Below are 14767 nucleotides of genomic sequence, written 5' to 3'. Positions count from 1 at the left end.
TGTCTGTTCAACAGATCAATCTCGATAAAAGTAAAGAGCACTGAGATCCTACAACAAAATTGATTCTAAATAAGAATATTCTAGTAAATAAAAAAAAATCAAATTCATTGTGCAGGTCTTCAACTATCTATGTAATCTGTTTAAAGTAGATAAATTAACATAAACCAGCTTAATGGAAGAGTCAACACTTAAAATATTAATCTATCTTTTCTCATTACCAGTGAATTCTTTATATATTCGGTCATCCCACATTAAAAGCCCCAATCTAAGCTAATGAGAAAAGTTTTTTTTGACTGATATTCACTGTGCATTCTCTCTATTGGGGCATAGGTTGTAAAATGTCAAGACTTAGGATCCTCCAAGTATATGCAGGTCTAAATTTGCCAGGTAAAACCAACTTGTCTTTCACCAAAGAGCATTTCTAAAATCCCTATTTCTTGATCACCCAGGAACATCACATTAAATTAAACACCAGTGTTCAACCCAGCATTCAGTGATAGGACTTGCTCTTCCAGGTTCTAGTAATTAGCCAGGCTCTGGGTTATTTAAGTGTGATAAGCCTCAGAAATACTTCTCTGGCTCAGCTGGAGTATTGCATTTAAACCAAAATTATTTTATGGGATGAGGCATTGATGCAAAGGCCAGAATTGGTTGCCCAGCTCTTAATTAATCAGCTTTTCACAATCATATTGTGAGGTTGGAGTTAATCACAGAACTGTGCATTATTGTGCAAACAAAAATGTTTTATTAATCTCTTTGTTGCAGTAAGAAACAACATAATTGTTGGTTAAGTATGTCTGGAACTGAACTCCATGCAGGTGAAGTGTCCTTGTTTGATTATTGTACTTTCAAAACATTTTTTTCTGTTTCTCTGCAGGTTACCTTCTGAAATGCTCCATCGGGTATTTTAAGTGCTGCTTGTCGTTGTATGTATTTATTTCAACCAACCTGCATGAAGGTGCAAATCAACTACAACGATGTATCAGAACCAATAAAATAGCATTCTAGTAGTAATCTTCCATGCAACCTTCATTCATTTATTTTTTTCATGGGATGTTGGCATCTCTGGCAACACCAAGATTTGTTGCCCATCTTGAATTGTTATTGAATTGAATGGCTCGCTAGGCTATTCTGGGTGTAGTTAAAAGTCAACCACATTGTTGTGGCTCTGGAGTCATATGTCAGTGACCCAAACTTGGGAAACATAACAGATATTGTTCCATAATAGGTATTAGTCAATCAGATGTGTTTTTACAACTACCAGTGATAGTCATCATAGACACCATTATTCAAAATAGCAACGTATTCCAGATTTATTCATTGTCATTTGAATTATTCCTTTCTGGTATCATATTATTTGAACCCATGTTCCCAGAACATTAACCTGGGCCTCGAGATCACAATACTCAAATAGTTGTATGACCACTGTACCACCATCTCACCATTGCAGAATTTATTAAAATGGCATGTCTTGGTTCTGAGGTTATGTTTCTAACTTGGCTCACCTTAATCACAAAGATATCCTGTTAACCATTCCCCACAATGGCCCAGAATATTCACCACAATAGCCACTACATACCAGCCATAGCTACTTCAAACATTTTTTTTCACAATCCACAATTAAACTTTAAAAGTGATGTTGGAAACACATTGGCTCTTTTCAAAATCAATTAATGTGGATGGATTTTATCACATGTATTATTGTGTGAAAAAAGAATTATCTTCATTCATCACAGCAAGCCAAAACTATCATTGGATAAATATGGCTTGAAGGAATCTGCTCAGCTAAATATATACTAGTTTGACTAATGCATTATCAAAATTAGTATTCATGGTTAAGTGGCTAAGTGTCATTTGCTAAGTGTCGTTATGACAAATTTCATGGAGTTTCTGTCTGCAAGTCATTGTGAGTTTGGATCGAGTTTAATTCAGATAAATGCGAAATGCTGCATTTTGGGAAAGCAAACCATAGCAGGATTTATACACTTAATGGTAAAGTCCTAGGGAGTGTTGCTGAACAAAGAGACCTTGGAGTTCAGGTTCATAGCTCCTTGAAAGTGGAGTCACAGGTAGATAAGATAATGAAGTAGGCGTTTGGTATGCTTTCCTTTATTTGTCAGAGTATTGAGTACAGAGGTTGAGAGGCCGTGTTGTGGCTGTACAGGATATTGATTAGGCTACTTTTGGAACATTATGTGCAATGCTGGTCTCCTTCCTATTGGAAGGATGTTGTGAAACTTGAAAGGGTTCAGAAAAGATTTACAAGAATGTTGCCAGGGTTGGAGGATTTGAGCTCGAGGGAGACGCTGAACATGCTGGGGCTGTTTTCCCTGGAATGTCGGAGGCTGAGGGGTGACCTTACAGAGGTTAACAAAATTATGAGGGGCAATGGATAGGGTAAATAGACAAAGTCTTTTCCCTGGAGTCGGGGAGTCCAGAACGAGAGGGCATAGGTTTAGGGTGAGAGGGGAAAGATATAAAAGAGACCTAAAGAGCAACTTTTTCACACAGAGGGTGGTACGTGTCCGGAATGAGCTGCCAGAGGAAGTGGTGGAGGCTGGTACAATTGCAACATTTTAGAGGCATTTGGATGGGTATATGAATAAGAAGGGTTTGGAGGGATATGGGCCGGGTGCTGGCAGGTGGGACTAGATTGTGTTGGGATATCTGGTCGGCCTGGACGGGTTGGACCAAAGGATTTGTTTCCGTGCTGTACATCTCTATGACTCTAGTATCCTGTATAATAGCACAGGCCTATTGTGTGAGCAACTACAGGCTCATATCCAAATTAATGGAATCCTTCCTCCAAGCCTAAATTTCATTGTCTCTTTCATGAGATGGGATTGACCACAAGGTCAGCATTTTCAGCCCATCTTGAATTGCCATTGAACTGAATTGCTTGCTGGACCTTTCAGAGTGCAGTTAAGAGTCAACCATAGTGTTGTGCATGTGCAGATAATCCAACCAACCCAGACCAGCTAATGATAGCAGATTTCCTTCCAGAAGGGCATTGGTGAATCAGGTGAGCTTTTACAATAATCAATGCTAGAGGTCCCACGCACAAAGCCGTGTTGACTGTCCCTAATCAGTCCTTGTCTTTTCAAATACATGTACATCCTGTCCCTCAGGATTCCCTCCAACAACATGCCTACCACTGACATCAAGCTCACTGGTCTATAGTTCCCTGGCTTGTCCTTACCACCTTTCTTAAATAGTGGCACCACGTTAGCCAACCTCCAGTCTTCCAGCACCTCACCGGTGACTATCAATTACACAAATATCTGAGTAAGAGGCCCCACAATCACTTCCCTAGCTTCCCACAGAGTTCTAGGGTACACCTGATCAGGTCCTGGGGATGTATCCACTTTTATGCATTTCAAGATATCCCGCACTTCCTCCTCTGTAATATGGACATTTTTCAACATGTCACCATCTATTTCCCTTCATTCTATATATTCCATGTCCTTTTCCACAGTAAACACTTATACAAAATACACATTTAGTATCTCCCCTATCTCCTGTGGCTCCACACAAAGGCCACCTTGCTGATCTATGAGGGGCTCTTTTCTCTCCCTAGTTACTCTCATGTCCTTAATGTATTTGTAAAAACCTTTTGGATTCCCCTTAACTCTATTTGCCAAAGTTATCTCATGTCCCCATTTTTCCCTCCTGATTTCTCTCTTAAGTATACTCCTACTGCTTTTATACTCTCCTAAGGATTCACTCAATCTATCCTGTCTAGACCTGGCATTTGCTTCCTTCTTTTTCATAACCAAACTCTCAACTTCTTTAGTCATCTAGCATTCTCTATACCTAACAGCCTTTCCTTTCACCCAAACAGAAGTATACTGTCTATGGACTCTTGTTATCTCATTTATGAAGGCTTCCCATTTTCCAGCTGTCCTTTTACCTGTGAAAATCCGCCCCCAATCAGCTTTTGAAAGTTCTTGCCTAATAACGTCAAAATTTGCCTTTCTCCAATTTAGAACTTCAACTTTTAGATCTGGTCTATCTTTTTCTATCACCTGTCTCACAAACTTAATTGAATTTTTTGAAGAAGTAACAATGAGGATTGATGAGAGCAGAGCGGTAGATGTGATCGATAGGGAGTTTGTTAAGATATTCGACAATGTTCCCATGGGAGACTGGTCAGCAAGGTTAGATCTCATGGAATACAGGGAGAAATCATTTGGATACAGAACTGGCTCAAAGGTAAAAGACAGACGGTGGCATTGGAGGGTTGTTTTTCAGACTGGAAGCCTGTGACCAGTGGAGTGCCACATGGATCAGCGTTGGGTCCACTGCTTTTCATCATTTATATAAATGATTTGGATGTGATCATAAGAGGTATAATTAATAAGTTTGCAGATGACACCAGAATTGGAGGTGCAGTGGACAGCAAAGAAGGTTACCTCGGATTACAATGGGAGATTGATCAGATGAGCCAATAGGCTGAGGAGTGGTAGATGGAGTTTAATTTAGATAAATGCGAGGTGGTGCATTTTGGGAAAGCAAAACTTTGGGGTTTATACACTTAATGATAAGGTCCTAGGGAGTGTTGCTGAACAAAGAGACCTTGGAGTGCAGGTTCATAGCTCCTTGAAAGTGGAGTTGCAGGTAGATAGGATAGAGAAAAAGGCGTTTGGCATGCTTTCCTTCATTGGTCAGAGTATTAAGTACAGGAGTTGAGAGGTCATGTTGTGGCTGTACAGGACATTGGTTAGGCCACTTTTGGAATATTACGTGCAATTCTGGTCTCCTTCTTATCGGAAAGATGTTGTGAAACTTGAAAGGGTTCAGAAAAGATTTACAAGGATGTTGTCAGGGTTGGAGGATTTGAGTTATAGGGAGAGATTGAATAGGCAAGGTCTGTTTTCCCTGGAGCGTCAGAGGTTGAGGGGTGACCTTATAGACATTTACAAAATTATGAGGGGCATGGATAGGATAAATAGACAAAGTCTTTTCCCTGGGGTTGGGGAGTCTAGAACTAGAGGGCATAGATTTAGGGTGAGAGGGGAAATATATAAAAGACACCTAAGGGGCAACTTTTTCACACAGAGGGTGGTGCGTGTATGGAATGAGCTGCCAGAGGAAGTGGTGGAGGCTGGTACAATGGCAACATTTAAAAGGCAAATGGATGGATATATGAATAGGAAGGGTTTGGTGGGATACAGGCCGGGTGCTGGCAGGTGGGACTAGATTGTGTTGGGATATCTGGTCGGCATGGACGAGTTGGACCAAAGGGTCTGTTTCCATGCTGTACATCTCTAGGACTCTAATGTTATTGTCTCCATTATAGTGACTACCTTTATACTTCAGATTTATTCATTGAATTGAAATTCCATCACTCGCTGGACATTAGCCTAGGCCTCTGGATTACTAGTCTAGTGACATTACCCTTTCTCCCATCGACATTACAAGGGATTTAATGGGCTGAATACAAAATATTTCCATAAGAACTGCAAATCAGAAGGTGGATCGAAGTGAGGAACATAGTGAATTTATGACCACTAGGGAAATGCTAGTGAACTCACATTTGATGGACTGCAGTCATTAAAAAAAAGGTGGTATATCATTACCTTCTCAAACACAATAAAGGATGTGCAACAAAAGCTGGTTGTGCTAGTGATGATCACATCTCATGATAGAATTATTAAAAATCTGGATCTCTGAATAGAATTTTCCACCATCATTACCAGTTACATATGCCAGATGTGATTGGTGACAATGTTGGTGACAGGTATAGCCAATCCAGGTAGGTTGGCTGTTGATAATCTCACCGTGCCTTCCTTTATGCAGTGGCAATGAATTCATGACATACCATGATTCCATGATCACTGTCAGGAAAGGGTGCTCTTGGCCTGTGAAAATGAAAGGTGACATTTTGACAAATGTGGACAATCAGTGCAGGCAGACTGCTGATCCCCCTCGAATGTCTTCCTTCATATAGGGACATTAAAAGCAGAACCTAATGCGATTAAAGAAAGCAAAAGACAGTAGACAGACATTGATATATCTTAGTGATGTCATTGACCTTGCTTGCACTGCTGTCCAAAGCAAGATTTGCTCCTCTATTTGTAGACATTAATGTGAGAGTGAATGAGTACGGGACATTTTGTCCTCATCTTGACACCCCCTAATGAGTCCCTCTTTCCTCCCAATATTGCAGGGAGTTACCTTTGGGAAACGCAGCTAGTAATTAAACAACAAAAGTACAAAATTGGCACAGAAGCTTATGAAGTCCAGAAATTACAGTATAATTACACATTTAGACTAATTACTTGCGTCTTATAAACAGTGCAACTAGTTGCTGGACAGAAATTTTACATGGATATCCTTTAAAATTAACCTACAAGTCGGCACAATGGAAACTTGCAAAAAGAATGCAATTCCAATCAAGGCCTTAAATGAAATACCATCTGTTTGAGGTGGATACATTTTGGCTATTTATACCTCCAACACTACAGAAACTGCACATAATGTCAAGTGGGTAGAAGAGGTTATTACACTGGCTGGACCAGAGTCTGACAACAGTAAAAGCTTCCTGTTTTTAAAGGCCTTGCAATGAATCTTTAAGAAATTCTTGCATTCCTGTTTTAAGGCAATCTCATGACATACAAACTTCTGCAATTTTTCTATAACCGTTTTTTTTCCATTGGCATTACTCAGCTGTGTCAAATGGGTGCTGCTGGGATTTTAATTTCTGGTCCTTTGTATGTTTGCTTTTTAAACATTTGATTCACTGTTTACAATTGCAGCTAAAAATCTTATTGCCCTGTGGCTACCTTTGTCCTCATTCTTCTTGGTGTATTACTTCCTGTCAGTGTTTTGTGCTTTATATTTGCATTTCAGAACATTACTGTAATTGTTCACCTTATTGTCTTACTGACATCCACTGCTTCATATGCAGCAGGCAAACTTGCAACTCTTAGTGACAATTTCTTCAGGCATTCCTGAAGGTGCTCATTAAAACTTACCTCTCTGTCCCAACCTTTGGTTATCTGCCCTTGTATAGCATTTCATGGTTTCAGGTTCAATTGTGCTTCATTTATGCCTTAGGATGTTTCAAGCGTGCTATCTAATTGCACAGTGTTGTTGTTTGATAACATAATAGCGTATCTTCTGACTCACTGAGAACTATCAGCTATTCTATACATCAAAGATTTCTTGGCTTTTGGGTACAGATTTGTAATACTGTATGTCAGGCTTATCCGACAGGCAGATCTGCAAGCGTTCCTATGTGGTTTGTCAAACTGCTGTTCAAGATACAAGTAAGAGTAACTGGATGAAGGTGGAAGGAGCTGCTCCTCCAATTAAAGCCTGATTCTTTCCCACATTTGATTCTAGTAAATGCAGAGGGAAACAGTCAGTGACTAGAGGAGCAACAAACCAGCATAATGTAAGCTGTTTAATTCAACCGAGTGAACTGGAAACATTTTTGAAGGCACCGGCTTGAAGAGAGGGAGAACGGTAATCAGACCACTGAGTGTGAAGGTTGAATGAGACCATGAGTGAGTCACTGGGGAAGTGAGTCATTACCGCTACTTTGTGGTGGGGTGGGGGTGGGGGGGGGGGATGTGGCTGAATGAGTGGGAATGAACCTGCTGTGTACCCACTTTTTTCTTCCTCTCCCCTCACTCCCCCTCAAAACAGGCTGGGAGGAGAGGAAAAACACAGGCAGAAAGACAATCAACTTCCAACCCCCACTTGCATTCAAATTCTGCCAAAGTCAACTTGGAGGGCGCTTGACAAAGACGAACTCAAGGTCAATGTTAGTTCAATTCAATTTGTTATCTTGACCCCAGCCCTCAATCTTTTCCTAGTTTGCAGCCTCATCTTCTCTACCAGCTCTGGCTCTTAACTGAAAAGCAGAATAGGCTTTATTAATTAGCTCTGTCGCTTGGCACATTTTAATGATCATTATAGAGTCATAGAGATGTACAGCATGGAAACAGATCCTTCGGTCCAGCCCATCCATGTCGACCAGATATCCCAACCCAATCTAGTCCCACCTGCCAGCACCCACCCCATATCCCTCCAAACCCCTCCTACTCATATACCCATCCAATTGCCTCTTAAATGTTGCAATTGTACCAGCCTCCACCACTTCCTCAGGCAGCTCATTCCATATTTGTACCACCCTCTGTGTGAGAGGGTTGCCCCTTAGGTCTGTTTTATATCTTTCCGCTCCCACCCTAAACCTATGCCCTCTAGTTCTGGACTCCCTAACCCCAGGGAAAAGACTGTGTCTATTTATCCTATCCATGACCGTAATCATTTTGTAAACCTCTATAAGGTCACCCCTCAGCCTCCGACACTCCAGGGAAAACAGCCCCAGCTTGTTCAGCCTCTCCCTATAGCTCAAATCCTCCAACCCTGACAACATCCTTGCAAACCTTTTCTGAATCCTTTCAAGTTTCACAACATCTTTCCGATAGGAAGGAGACCAGAATTGCAAGCAATATTCCAACAGCAGCCTAACCAATGTCCTTACAGCTGCAACATAACCTCCCAACTCCTGTACTCAATACTCTGACCAATAAAAGAAAGCATACCAAAAACCTTCTTCACAATCCTATCTACCTGCAACTCCACTTTAAAGGAGCTATGAACCTGCACTCCAAGGTCTCTTTGTTCAGCAACACTCCCTAGGACCTTACCATTAAGTGTATAAGTCCTACTAAGATTTGCTTTCCCAAAATGCAGCACCTCGCATTTATCTGAATTAAACTCCATCTGCCACATCTCAGCCCATTGGCCTATCTGGTCAAGATCCTGTTTTAATCTGAGGTAACCCTCTTTGCTGTCCACTACACCTCCAATTTTGGTGTCATCTGCAAAATTACTAACTACACCTCTTATGCTCGCATCCAAATCATTTATGTAAATGACAAAAAGTAGAGGACCCAACACTGATCCTTGTGGAACTCCACTGGTCACAGGCCTCCAGCCTGAAAAACAACCCTCCACCACCACCCTCTGGCTTCTAGCTTTGCGCCAGTTCTGTATCCAAATGGCTAGTTCTCCCTGTATTCCGTGAGATCTAACCTTGCTAATCAGTCTCACATGGGGAACCTTGTCGAACGCCTTACTGAAGTCCATATAGATCACATCCTCTTTGTTACTTCTTCAAAACACTCAATCAAGTTTGTGAGACATGATTTCCCATGCACAGAACCATGTTGACAATCCTAATCAGTCCTTGCCTTTCCAACTACATGTACATCCTGTCCCTCAGGATTCCCTCCAACAACTTGCCCACCACTGAGGTCAGGATCACTGGTCTATAGTTCCCTGGCTTGTCCTTACCACCCTTCTTAAACAGTGGCACCACGTTTGCCAACCTCCAGTCTTCCGGTACCTCACCTGTGACTATCGATGATACAAATATCTCAGCAAGAGGCCCAGCAATCACTTCTCTAACTTCCCACAGAGTTCTAGGTCCTGGGGATTTATCCACTTTTACACGTTTCAAGACATCCAGCACTTCCTTCTCTGTAATATGGACATTTTGTAAGATGTCATCATCTATTTCCCTACAGTCTATACCTTCCATATCCTTTTCCACAGTAAATACTGATCCAAAATACTCATTGAGTATATCCACCATTTTCTGCGGCTCCACACAAAGGCCGCCTCACTGATCTTTGAGGAGCCCTATTCTCTCCCTAGTTATCCTTTTATCCTTAATATATTTGTAAAAACCCTTTGGATTCTCCTTAATTCTATTTGCCAAAGCTATCTCATGTCCCTTTTTTGCACTCCTGATTTCTCTCTTAAGTATACTCCTACTTCCTTTATACTCATCTAAGGATTCACTCGATCTATACCATGCCTTTAAGACAGGCAGTCAGCAGTATTTAGAAGAGAAGTTGAGAAAAGGGGCCTAAGATGGGTAGTCAGCAGCATCTCGAGAGACGGGTGAGATAGAACCACAAATATACAGCAGCACCTAGAATAATGGCTAAGAAGAAGACGTAAGACAGTCAGCACCACTGACAGGAATAGGTTAACTAGGTTCACTGGAGCTAATTCGTGAGGCCCTTTACTTTCTGTGTTTACATCTCCAGTTTGAAGTAAATAGTCTGAAGGTAGACTGAAGGGATGGCAGGGGAGTTTGGTGACAATGGAATGCCTATCCTTGATCATGCAGGGAGTAATCAATACAGTATGAAGTGTAGATTAGTTATTTCCCAATCAACCTGTTCATATACAACTTGCCTGGAGGTGAGACGAAGGGAGAGGATTCTTGAGCGGGGGCAGAGCGATCGCAGGTCAGAGCCCAGAGCAGGGAGCAAGGCAAGCGTGGGCCATGTACTGGAAATGAGTCATGGGCCAGAGCCCGCAACAGGGAGCAGAGTGAGTCACAGGCAGGGTCCTGGAGTGGGGAGCAGAACAAGTCACGAGCTGAGTTCCAGAGCAGGGAGCACAGCCAACGTGGGCGGCATTCTGGAATGGGGAGCACAGAGAGCATGGTCTGAGTCCTGGAGCAGATTGTAGAGCATGTCATTGGCCGAGTCCCAGAGCAGGGAGCAGGGTGAGGCCGGGCCGAGTTTGGGAGGAGAGTAGGGCAAGTCACAGGCCGAGACCCAGAGTGAGGAGCAGGGCGAGGACAGGCTGAGTCCTGAAGGAGAGTAGGGCAAGTCACAGGCCGAGACCCTGTGTGAGGAGCAGGGTGAGGCCGGGCTGAGTCCTAGAGGAGAGTAGAGCAAGTCACAGGCCAAGACCCAGTGTGAGGAGCAGGGTGAGGCTGGGCTGAGTCCTGGAGGAGAGTAGAGCAAGTCACAGTCCGAGACCCAGTGTGAGGAGCAGGCCGAGTCACGGACTATGTCCTGGAGGAGAGTAGGGCAAGTCACAGGCTGAGACCCAGTGTGGGGAGCAGAGTGAGGACAGGCCGAGTCCTGGCGGAGAGTAGGGCAAGTCACAGGCCAAGTCCTGAAGCGGGAGCACAGCAAACACAGGCCAAGTCCTGGAGTGGGGAGCAGATCGAGCCACGGGCTGTGTCCCGGAGTGGGGAGCAGAGCGAGTCACGGGCTGTGTCCCGGAGCGGGAAGCAACGCGAGTCCAGGGCGAGTCCCGGAGTGGGGAGCACAGTGAGTTGCAGACCATGTCCCGGAGCAGGGAGCAGAGCGAGTCGCAGATGAGTACCAGAGCAGGGAGTAGAGTGAGTCCAGGGCGAGTCCCAGAGCGGGGAGCAGAGCGAGTTGCAGACCAAGTCCCGGAGCGGGGAGCAGGGTGAGTGTGGGCCGGCTGAGGGGATGAACCCTGGATAGAGTCTTGCGTGTGGAGACTGTGTGACCTCGTCTTCTGAAGCCCAGTAGGCACGGATTCAGTGGAAAAGGACAATAACTTTGAGTATTTTAAAGACACTTTTATTCTCGTTCTGGACTTTTAGATTCTGCATTCCCACGCTAGTCTATTTGTTTTACTATTTCAATTCTGTGACAACAAATAAAATATCTGTTCCTAGGTACCCTGTACCTAAGCTGGCGCTGAGAGGCAACATTACAAACTTCACATTGCACTTATTCAAGTGCATGTGACAATGAAGGCTATTCTACTCAATGTTATTACACACCGCTGGAGCTGGTCGTACTTGAACCCAGGTCTCCTGGCTCAGAGATAGGGATAATATTCTGCAACAAGAGCCTCCTTAAACTAGAGTGATGTGGACTGAAGCTCAGATTATCATATGTGTGAGAAATGTTTCCAGCTGCATACACTTGGTCTGGATGAAGTGATGGCTTGCACCACTGTGATGCTATCTGTAAAGATGAGAACTACAAGGAAAGTGCTTTAAACAAATTTCTCAACACCACAGTTTGAGAGCAGGAGATGCAGGGAGGCAATGGATGATAAGCGGACAATTTAGAAAGAGCAGGGAGGTAACTTAGGAGTCACTTGAGCCTATTCCATCACCAATCAATTTTCCTTTCTAGATACTGATGAAGATAGGAGATTAGATTAGATTCCCTACGTGTGGAAACAGGCCCTTCGGCCCTACAAGTCCACACCGACCCTCTGAAGAGTAACCCACCCAGACCCATTTTCCCTCTGACTAATGCACCTAACAACTATGGACAATTTCGCAAGGCCAATTCACCTGACTTGCAATCTTTGGAATGTGGGAGGAAACCGGAGCACCCAGAGGAAACCCACGCAGACACAGGGAGAATGTGCAAACTCCACACAGACAGTCACCCACAGCTGGAAGTGAACCTGGGACCCTGGCGCTGTGAGGCAGCAGTGCTAACCACTGAACCATCATGCCACCCGAGAACGTAGTGAGAACCAAGTTTGTGGCACAGCGTGTGGTTCAGCGACAGGAGTTGGGTGTAATAAGAGTGGAAGGATTATAATGGCAAATGGTTCAGTTGTTAGGGCAACTGTTGCTGTAGATGTGACATCTGGATGGTATATTACTTTCCCAGTGACAGAGTCAAGAATGTCACAGAGTGATTGAAAAAGATGTCCTTTTGGGGGAGGGTAAAAAACTTATGGTCATTGTCCACATCGGCAGCATTGACATAAGTGTAGCATCAAGGAGCTCTCGCAAAACTGAAGTCAATGGGAACTGAAGGAAACTCTGTGCTGGTTGGAGTCACAACTGGCACAAAGGAAGATGGGTGTGGTTGTTGGAGGTCAGCCATCTCAATTTCAAGGTATCTCTGCAGGAGATCCACACAGGACTGTCCTAGGTCCAGCTATCTTTAGCAACTTCATCAATGACCTTCCCTCCATCATTAGGTCAAGTGTGGCAATGTTTGCTGATGATTTCACAGTGTGCATTGCCATTTGTAATTCCTCAGATGATGAAGGGCTCCATATCCAAATTCAGCAAGATCTGGACAGTATCCAGACTTGGATTGACAAGTGGCAGGCAATGACCATCTCCAACAAGAGAGAATCTAACCATCACCCTTGTCATTCAATGGCATTTCAATAATTGAACCCCCAGTTACAACATCTTGGGAGTTACCATTGATCAGAAACTGAACTGAACTCACCATATAAATACAATGGCTACAAAAGCAGGACAGAGGCTAGGAATCCTGCAGTGAATAACTCGCCTCCTGTCCACCGCCTCCAACCAAAAAGCCATCAGGAATGATAGAATAATCCCCACTTATCTGGATAAGTACAGTTCCAATAACTCTCAGGAAATTAGCCAAGATAAATCCGCCTGGTTGATAGCTCAACATCCACAAACATTCACTCTGACCAAAACTGGTGTGCAGTAACTTCAATGTGTACTATCTACAAAATGCACTGCATAAATTCACCAAGGTTTATTTTGTCAGCACCTTCCAAATCCATAATCACTACCATCAAAAAGGACAAGGCAGCAGATACATGCAAATACTATCACCTACAGTTCCACTCCCAGTCACTCATCATTCTTGGAAAGACATTATCTTTCCCTCAGATTGCTGGGTCATAATCCTGGAACTCCTTTCCTAAGTGTAATGTGGAGATATTTTTAATTAGAAATGTCATTACCCTTTGACCAGGTGAGACTCAAACTCAGGCCCCCCCGGCTCAGAGGTAGGGGCACTACCACTGTGTCATAAGAGTCCATTTACTGCAATGTGGATGTACACACCCCAATGGTTCAAAAAGGCAGCTTATCACTACCCTCTCGAGGGCAACTAGAGAATGGTGATAAATGCTGACCTAGCCAGCGATACCCACATCCTATGAATAATAACAATAGAACTTAAGTAAAAAGTGGGATGAGGTCCTGAAAGTAGAATTTAGGAGCTAGGCTTGAAACTGTAAAAGCAGGACCTCTAAGATAGTCATCTCAGGACTGTTTCCAGTAGCCTTTGCATGTGGTTATAGAAATAGGAAGATTGAACAAACGAACATCAAGTCATAGAGATGTACAGCACAGAGACAGACTCTTCCGTCCAACTCGTCCATGCAGACCAGTTATCCTAAATTAATCTATTCCCATTTGCCAACACTTTGCCCATATCTCTCTAAACCCTTCCTATTCATATGCCCATCCAGATGTCTTTTAAACGTTGCAATTGTAGTAGCCTCCACCACTTCCTCTGGTAGCTCATTCCATACGCACACCATCCTCTGCAAGAAAATGTTGCCCCTGAGGTTCCTTTTAAATCTTTTCCCCCTGACCCTAAATCTATGCTCTCTAGTTCTGAACTCCCCCAGTCCAGGGAGCTTAAAAAATGTGCCGAGTGAGTACTTTGGATTTCTGGGTGGGTGAGATCTATACAGGACTATGCCTATTTTGAAGAAGTTCCCTGCCTCTCTCAGACAGGCACTCATTACATTTTAGCAGGACAGAGACCCATATCCTTGCAGGGAGATTTGCTAGTGCTTTAGGACAGGGTTTAAAATAACTTGTCAGGGTGAGTGGGAACATAGACAGAATTCAGACAGAATAAAATAAAAGCTGGTTATGGGAAATAGAAAAGCTGTAAATGAAAGTGGAAAGCATAGAAACAAATCCTAGAATCGACCAAGGTCAAATTACGAAATAGTTTTTAAAAGGCAGAATTAACAGCACTCTATCTGAATGCATTAAGCATCAGTGAATTGAAGGCACTAACTGAAGTAAAAGGGTATGATGTAACAGTTAAAAGATTCAATGTTTAAGAGAAACAGGCAAAAAGGAAAAGGAGTTCGGGGCAGTGCATTAGGGAGAGAATTGTCAATCACAAGAACACAATGTACAGTCTGTTTGGTGGAGTTATGGAACAGCAAAGGACAGAAAACATGGGTCAGAGTTGTTTATGGGCCA

General features: G+C 43.2%; 1 long non-coding RNA gene across 3 annotated transcripts in view; it reads left to right on the top strand.

Moving 5' to 3' along the window:
• LOC122555840 (uncharacterized) overlaps positions 1 to 1010 on the top strand; it is a 192168-nt gene extending 191158 nt beyond the window's left edge. For all 3 annotated transcript variants that reach the window (XR_015759042.1, XR_006313372.2, XR_015759043.1), the window contains exon 4: positions 878 to 1010. This is a non-coding gene — a long non-coding RNA (uncharacterized LOC122555840). The remainder of the gene's footprint in view (positions 1 to 877) is intronic.
• Positions 1011 to 14767: the final 13757 nt, after the last annotated feature.

This window comes from Chiloscyllium plagiosum, unplaced genomic scaffold, assembly GCF_037043375.1.
Source record: "Chiloscyllium plagiosum isolate Xiang-an unplaced genomic scaffold, Cpla_swu_hap1 HiC_scaffold_13, whole genome shotgun sequence".
In the NCBI taxonomy this organism is placed as follows: domain Eukaryota; kingdom Metazoa; phylum Chordata; class Chondrichthyes; order Orectolobiformes; family Hemiscylliidae; genus Chiloscyllium; species Chiloscyllium plagiosum.
This window is presented reverse-complemented; position numbering and strand designations above follow the sequence as displayed.